Genomic DNA, 7,598 nt, shown 5'->3' on the forward strand with positions numbered 1-7,598 from the left:
ACGCTGCTGCACTGGGTGGAGCAGCAGCCCCGCGCCGGCAGCTGGTCACGTTCTTTATGATCCTTTGTAGGAAGGGTGTTCTTGGGGTTTTATGGTTATTTTCTCTTGATCATTTGAGTGCAGCTGTGTTTAATGAGCTGGAAAAGAAGTAGGTCAATAAAACATGTGTTCGTTGTTAGCAGACTACCTGTTGGACCACGTGTGTGTCTGTAATTGACCATCTAAAGCTTCAAAGCTTAGCACAAAGACAATTTAATAGGGAATTCATACCTAAATAAATTAATATTAAGCAGAAGCAGACAGCTGGCAGGCATCATGCCCTGCCAAGGTGAGACTGTGGGTATTTAATGCACAGACAAGTTATGATTTCAAGTCTGACCTATTTTTAAGTCTCTCTCATTGATATGCATTAAAAACCAGCACGCCAAAAATAGTTTAGAAGTTGTGTGCTTTAAAGCCAACACAACTGATAACATAGCCATGTAAGTAGGTTAAAATTTTAAATTATTTCAACCTAAGGGCATTACATGAACTTGACGTTAAAGTAATATTGCTGCCAGTGTCCGAGCTTGAGGTGTTTTAGAATGTTTTCTTTGATAGCACCAGTGGTAGAAACAGTGTGTTTACTGGGATTTAATAAAGAAAAGACGGCTGCATCATCACATGACTCCAAAATCTGGAGCTTTAAGACAAGTATCAAAAAATGAGTTGAAACCATTATGGAGCTTTATGATAAAGCATTGAAATAAATACGAATTTTGTATTAGCCAGGGATTTGGTCCAAATTCTCTAGACCAAATTTTTCTAAAGAATTATGAGGCAAAACCTGAAAACTGAATTGCATTTTTTACCTAAGCCAACAACTAAACAAAGAACAGAAACATGCAGAATAATTGTGTTTCCAGTAATTTTGCCATTATCAAAAATCCAAAGTACAGACATGAAGAAGAGTTATGTTGCAGACTTTATTCATCATAGACTTTGAATTCTTTCTGTTCTTTGTCTTGTAACAAAAAAATGCACCAAAAGCTGATGAGACTAATTAATGTAGGATCTATTACGATCTAATTGCTCATGTGCTTTTTGTGAAAAGATCTCTTATTCATGGAGGCGCTTGTTTGCCTAAGAAATGCAGCTGCTGCTGTTTCAGGGGCTTGGGCTGGTTAAAAGTAAATAGCAGCATTAAAATTCTCAGATTGATTTCCTGCCTTATTTAGTCAGCTGGGAAATGGATTAGGCTCCTCTTTCCTTGGTAGCTTCAGGGTCAAAATATTTTTTCCAGTGTTTTTTGAGATCCAGTACCAAATTCAGTTCCCGCTGTGAAATCGGATTTACTGAGGTGTGAAGGCCCGGTTTCTTGATTGTATTTGGGAGCTCGACAGCCAGTGAAACTGCTGGGAATTGTCCTCAGACCTTCAAAGCTTATAGATGCCTTTTTCATACCTTCAAAGCTTATAGATGCCTTTTTCATACCAAGTGGTCTGAATCCGCATGGCAGCAGCGGTGTCCTGGCTGTTCCCTGGCAGGTCCGGTGCTGCCAAGTGGTGTTCCCTTCCTGCCACCAACCATCAGCTCCATAAACAACTGAACCTGCGGCATGGAAAATCCATTGCAAATTGGGAAAGTCTTAGTAGGCACTAAAAAAAGCAATCAAACCTGATCATAGTGCCTTTCACCAGGAGGAAAGAGAGAGTGCCTGGAGTTCCCTGGGGAATCAGCTGTCGCTAATGAATCTTCATGGAAACCACTGGGAGCATCGTTACAGAAAAAGAGATGCTGTGGGATTTGCCATAGGATTTGCCGGTGGGGACTTACAGTGGAACTCATGAGTTAGGCTGCCATTTGCTATTTAACTGTAATGGCAAATGAGAGCCTGTTACCCTTGAATTCCTTTGAATAGCCCAGGCCTGGTATACTTAGCACTGGTTTTTAGGTGTCTGCCTGTGCTTTGCATTATGCATGAGTGCCAGTGGGGGGATTAAATACACTAGCTCTGCCACTTCAAATAGCTTTGGCCTGAAGTTGATGTGTCAGCTGTCAGTCCAGATGAACTAGGTCTAAAAAACGGTACCAGTTATTATAAAGAAATGGTAAAACCAAATACTAACTCTCTATATTATTTTCAGAGGAGTAATCATTTTGAGACTCTTTAACATATTTCTTGCTAAAAGCGATGTAACTCTCTCTTCATCCAATGAAATTTTATTTTGTAAAGAGGGCCAACATGTGACACAGATCTCTGAATGTCACAGCAAATTAATTCAGTGTATATATGCAGTTTCTGCAAAATCCATGTAGCGAGTTCCCCCAAAACCTCCCCTCCTTTTTTTTTTTTTTTTTTTTTTTCCCATCTTTTTTTTTTGTGTGGAAACAGCTGGGAAGGAAAAAACCTAAAGCATCCAACCCAGCTTGACCTCAGAGCTGACCCAGCTTTGAGCAGGAGTTTGAACAAGAGGCCTCCTAAGGTCCCTTCCAACTTGAATTATCCTGTGATGCTGTGAAATGAGGGTCAGAGCTGGAGGAGAAAAACTGAAGGCTTTCTATTAAAAACGCAGAGACCTGAGAGGGTTTTTCTGCCTGGAGCGTTTCCTAATGCCTTGGTAACGTCTTCTTGTCCTTCCCATAATCATCACTGTGGGCACTCCAGGCTTACCTGAAGAGCTCTGATCTCTCGGGGTGGGGGGTGGGGGGCCGAAGGAGAAAATCCCTGGCATTCATTTGATGTGGAACTGCTTACATCCTGTAACAGACAGAAGGTGAGAATCCATGTGACTAATTAGTTGTTTACTTGGCTTTTGTATCCCTCCCCCCCAGGAGCTTGGGCTGTGTTTGTTTTGGTATGTATTGATCTCAGATTCCTGCAAATGCCATTGCTTTGTCCTTCACCTTCTGAGCAGTTTATTCCATGCCGCTAATCCCAGTTTCTAAGTGCTACAGGAAGGGTAGGGTATGGTAGCTAGGATGCGGAATGCCACTTCTTGTTTTTTTTTCCATTTCCCCATACAATATCTGTACATTTTTAGCCAGGACCTGTAATTTCTCTGAGTTTGGACCCAGACCCCATTTGGAGAGCTGAGGTCCCCTTAGAAACAACTGTGAAAGCTGCCATTATTGTTATATTTAGGTTGCCTAGAAAAGTAGTTTTATTTTGGGGGAGTAGAGTGTCTCTCTGCAGTTTCCGGATACCTAAACTCATGGAAAACAGGCGGAAAAATAGGATTTGTTTTTAGTGTTGGATTTGGCAATATGTCCACGTCCATGAGACAATTTGTGATTTTTTTTTTCCAGAATTTTGTAGAAACAGTCTCTAACTCCTTTTGAGCAAATTGATGGGGGAGACAACAAGGAATGCCTGGGTTTTCTTTATTTAATGAAATGGTCCCAGCTGGGATAAAAAGGAGAAAAAGCTGGACTTAAGCAATATTAAGTGCTGCGGTGTGGCACTGCTGGGCTGAACAGGGTACATGGCCCCAAAATGTTGAAGTGCTGTCACAGGTCACCTAATACCTGGCCTCTGACCTCGAGTATATCCCTCTTTGCTGGGGAATTTGACCAGCCCAACACTGAAAAAGTGGATTTTTCCGGTCTGCTGTTCAGTTTTGTCTGGGGTATACATGATGCAGCTGAGGATCTGGCTCTGGCTCTTTAGGAGAGAGTTGCCCAGAGTGTTGCAGCAGAAATAAATTTTGCATAACTGAGACGCATTAGAGGGTGCTTCAGTTTGCACATGAACTCCAGGGGCTGGGATGTGGTGAGATGCCAACAGCCCTTGGCCACTGCAGAAGTCAGGGGGAGAGGGGAACTGGGAGTCTCACAGAAGACCCCACGGAAGGGTCTGAGCTACAGCTTAGCTTCATTAAACCTTTGGAAATCTGGAAATATTTTCTGCACTTACACAACTATGAAGGAAAAATTGTGTTCCCTAGGTGGAAATGAGCAAGAGGAAGGCTGCAGCCAGGTACAGTCACCTTTGCTTGTCCTGGGTGCAGGATGGAGGCAGTGTGCAGAGCCCCGGCCAGGCAGGAGGGGTGCAGACAGGGGCAGTGGTAGCACTTTTGCTGGGTGCTGGTGATGTGGGTGCTGGTCTGGTGGGCGCGCTGTTGAGCTGAACACAGCCTGCCCAAGCATCGCTCAGCAGGTTGGAAGGGAGCAGAAGAAAGGATAAGTACATGCTGAACTTAAAGAAAGGGAATAATACAAAACTCATTTTGTGGCTGGTGTTGGCAGGTGAGTTACAATCACAACGAAGGAGGCTCATAAAAGGCTGGTGAGCCATATTTACCTGGCTCTTGATCCATACTGACTCAGCTGTAGTGCAGCAGGGAACAGTCCTGGAAAGGGGCTGGGGAGGTTCTGTGGGTCCCCCAGCCTCCTGAGGAGCACGGGAGAGCTTTCTGGCCACTGCCTTCTGGTAGCAGCCCTCTGTACCAGCCCTTGTCTGCCTTGCTGTCCACACAGATAATTGATTTGTTTTCTTCTTTCTTTTTTTTGAGTGTCCACAGCTCTCAGAGTTCTTTAGTAGGCAGCAGCTGATGCCTTCAAGGCTGGTTCTGGAGTGTTCTTCCCTGCCTTGGGAGAGCATTTAAAGAGGAGGATTTCTCCCACTATTTCCCTGCTTGTGACCATTTCCCCAGGCTGCACTGGGGAGCTCAGGGAGGCTCCTTGGCAGCTGCCACTGCTCTGCATAACAAGAACGGGTGCTGGCTGGTGGATCGGTCTACTTTCCCCACTCTCCCTTCACCTGAGGCTGTTATTACCAATTCTGGCAGTTCTTCCCCCCTTCCCGAGCAGCTGCTCTTGAGGCACATGGGGCTGCCGCCTGCGATACCAGCTGGTCTCCCAGCTTGGCTGCTTCCAGCTCGGCAGCGGGCAGGGAGGCGGGCCGAGTGTGCCGACCCAGGCACACATTGTGCTTTTAGTAGGCAGAGCCTGGGTTGAGTCCCACCTGAAGCACAGCCAAAACCAGCCCCTTCCCTCCTCAGCTGGTTTAAGCACAAGCTTTCCAGCCCAAGAAGCCACTTGTCACCCCAGCAGCAGCTGGGCTCTCACCTCCTGGGTGCTCTCCTGCTGTTCAGGTTCTCCAAATGCAACAGAATTAAAAAAAAAAAGAAAAAGAAAAAATAATAAACCCCAGATAAACTAGCGATAAATCATTTATTTCAGTAATGACAGAGTCTGATTTGTTTTTCCAGAATGCTGACAGTTTCCTCTGCTCAGCTCAGAGCTGTAACAGTTAATGAGAAATGGTTTGGAAACAGCTACTGTTCTAATTGGTGAAGCAATTACTGTTTAGTTTTGATGGTGGAAAATAACTGCATGTAAGGTGTTTCTTTTCTGGTTTTTTTCAAATTTGTAATTAGGCTTCTCCAATTATGTACTTCATAAACTTTGGAAACAGATCTTTCAAATAAGTGCTTACCGCCTGGTATTCTTATGCACATAACTTTGTTAAGGTGAATAGACTCACAGGACTTAAAAGGAATATTAATATGGGTAAAATTACCCTGAAATATAAGTCTTTAGAGGTTGAGGACCTTTCACGAGTAGGGCTCTTTTTAATAAATAAATAAAACTGAAGCACTCAGTTTCTGTAAAGAAAAGCAGGTGTAGGATATTTCTGATTTCTTCTGTTGCTGCAAATTGTAATCTTTTTCTAATATGGTTATCAAAAAGAAATAAATGCAAAAGTTGTCTTTAATGAATAAGGCTGTTCAAGTACATTAGGGAGTAAAATCCTGCTGTGTTACACATTGCAAATACCTGCAATCAAGGCTGACTTCGGATTTTCACCAAGACCAAAACTTGATCCTTTAAATCCAGTGCAAAACAGTAAAAGAAAGGGAATTTGGGATTGATTTTCTTAACATCCTGTGTCATCCCACTATGGCCAAGCACTGCAAATACCTTACCCCTGCCACCAACCCTGCAGTCTCAGTAGCAGGTATAATGTAGATGTGGCTTACGATGGGAGCTGAAGCCCCAAAGACTGTTTGCTCCCACGAGCAGTGTGAATATCAAAGAGGAGAAGACGCTGAAGGCAGAGGCAGTGATATGATGTGTTCCCACATGCCCGTCGCATAATCATCTCCCACCGCTCCACACACCCCATGGCGGGGAGCAGCCCGGGAGCCTAGGCTTTGCGGGGTGCCAGCAAGCTTGTTTTGCCTTAAACTCCAGCCTCAGTGAACAAGGCTGGTGAAAGCCACATGTGTCGGGAATGCCAAATGTGGGCAGGTGTCATTTTAAATTGCCACCAGTTAGAGTGACACAGCGGGTGAAAAAACAAGTATCTCCTTTATAATAGGTTTTCATTGCACATATATGTGAGAAGGGGTAGGGACCAGAGCAGGCATGAAAAGTCTTTTTAGCTCTCTGCATGAATGGCCAAGGCTCAAAGGACCCTAGTGCTGGGTTTGCTTAAATACTAGCATTACCCGTGCTGTGGGAGGGGTGCTGAGCTCCCCTTCTTCCTGCAGAGTCCTTTTTGCAGAGGACAGAATTAAAAGCAAATGCTTCTGATGTAATACCAGAGGTTGGTCAGACCAGGATTAAAGCGAAAAGTATTGCAGCCTGTCCGTTGCAGACTTTTCTCATCCCTAGGTACAAGGATACATGCTCCCTTGTTACGCAGCTTGTTTTTATGGTAAAAATTGCTTTGCAGAAATAAAGATGTAGAAAAGCCAACTACTGTGGTGTAATTCTGGAGGGCCTGAAGTAGTACAGAAAGCTGATGAGGGAGAAAACCCAATGATGCTTGGGTTGTGTTTTTTTAAGTAGTGCACAGATCATCACAAAAGTCTTCAGAGCTCCATGCTGGAAGACACGTACCTGATTCTCTGCATTTGCAGGAGAAAATTGGAAAGATAACAAACAAAGATGCTTCTGAAATAATTTCTAAGTGTTTGGGTCCAAGTATTATCTCCACGTCACACCTAAAGGATTGAAACAAGAAAAGAGTAGGTATGTTGTGCAAATAAACACAGATAAACTTGGCAGAAAAAGCTGAACGGTTATACATTTATTAGAAACTGCAAGTGCCAGTCAAGTAGGCTTTTAACTGGGTTTACTCAGTTGATTCTTTTTAATCTGTAAAAGGAAGGCTTGCAAATAAAATTCTGTGTAATGATGGAAACTGTATTAATTTTACAATTGTATTATTACTAATTACATGCTGTATTGTTTCCCTCCAGCCCAACTCTGATGGCATTTATGCCTTTCCATGTGTCTGATTAGTGAAGTATGGGTATGAATTTCTTTTACTGTAAAAATAGTGACAGCGATCATCCCTTGGGTGACACTGGACAGACTTGAACAGATTTCAGTAAATTTGGGTAAGGTACCTCTCACCAGGCTGCGAGGCTATAGTTTGTGATACAGCAGTGTTTTCCTTTCTAGGCAGATGCAGTGAACTGGAAGATGGTGCTAATGAAAAAGTCACAATTTGCTCTTTACAATGTCAAGGGCATGGCAGAGGATGCATTGTCACATGTCCATCTCTTCTGCATTACAGATCTGAACTCATCACAGACCCAGGGTCCCCAAAGAAGTGTTCCAAACCAAGGACCCATCCAGTCGCCACAGGTGGACGCACTGCTGCT

This window comes from Egretta garzetta, unplaced genomic scaffold (genome assembly GCF_000687185.1).
Source record: "Egretta garzetta isolate BGI_Z169 unplaced genomic scaffold, ASM68718v1 scaffold424, whole genome shotgun sequence".
NCBI classification, from domain to species: domain Eukaryota; kingdom Metazoa; phylum Chordata; class Aves; order Pelecaniformes; family Ardeidae; genus Egretta; species Egretta garzetta.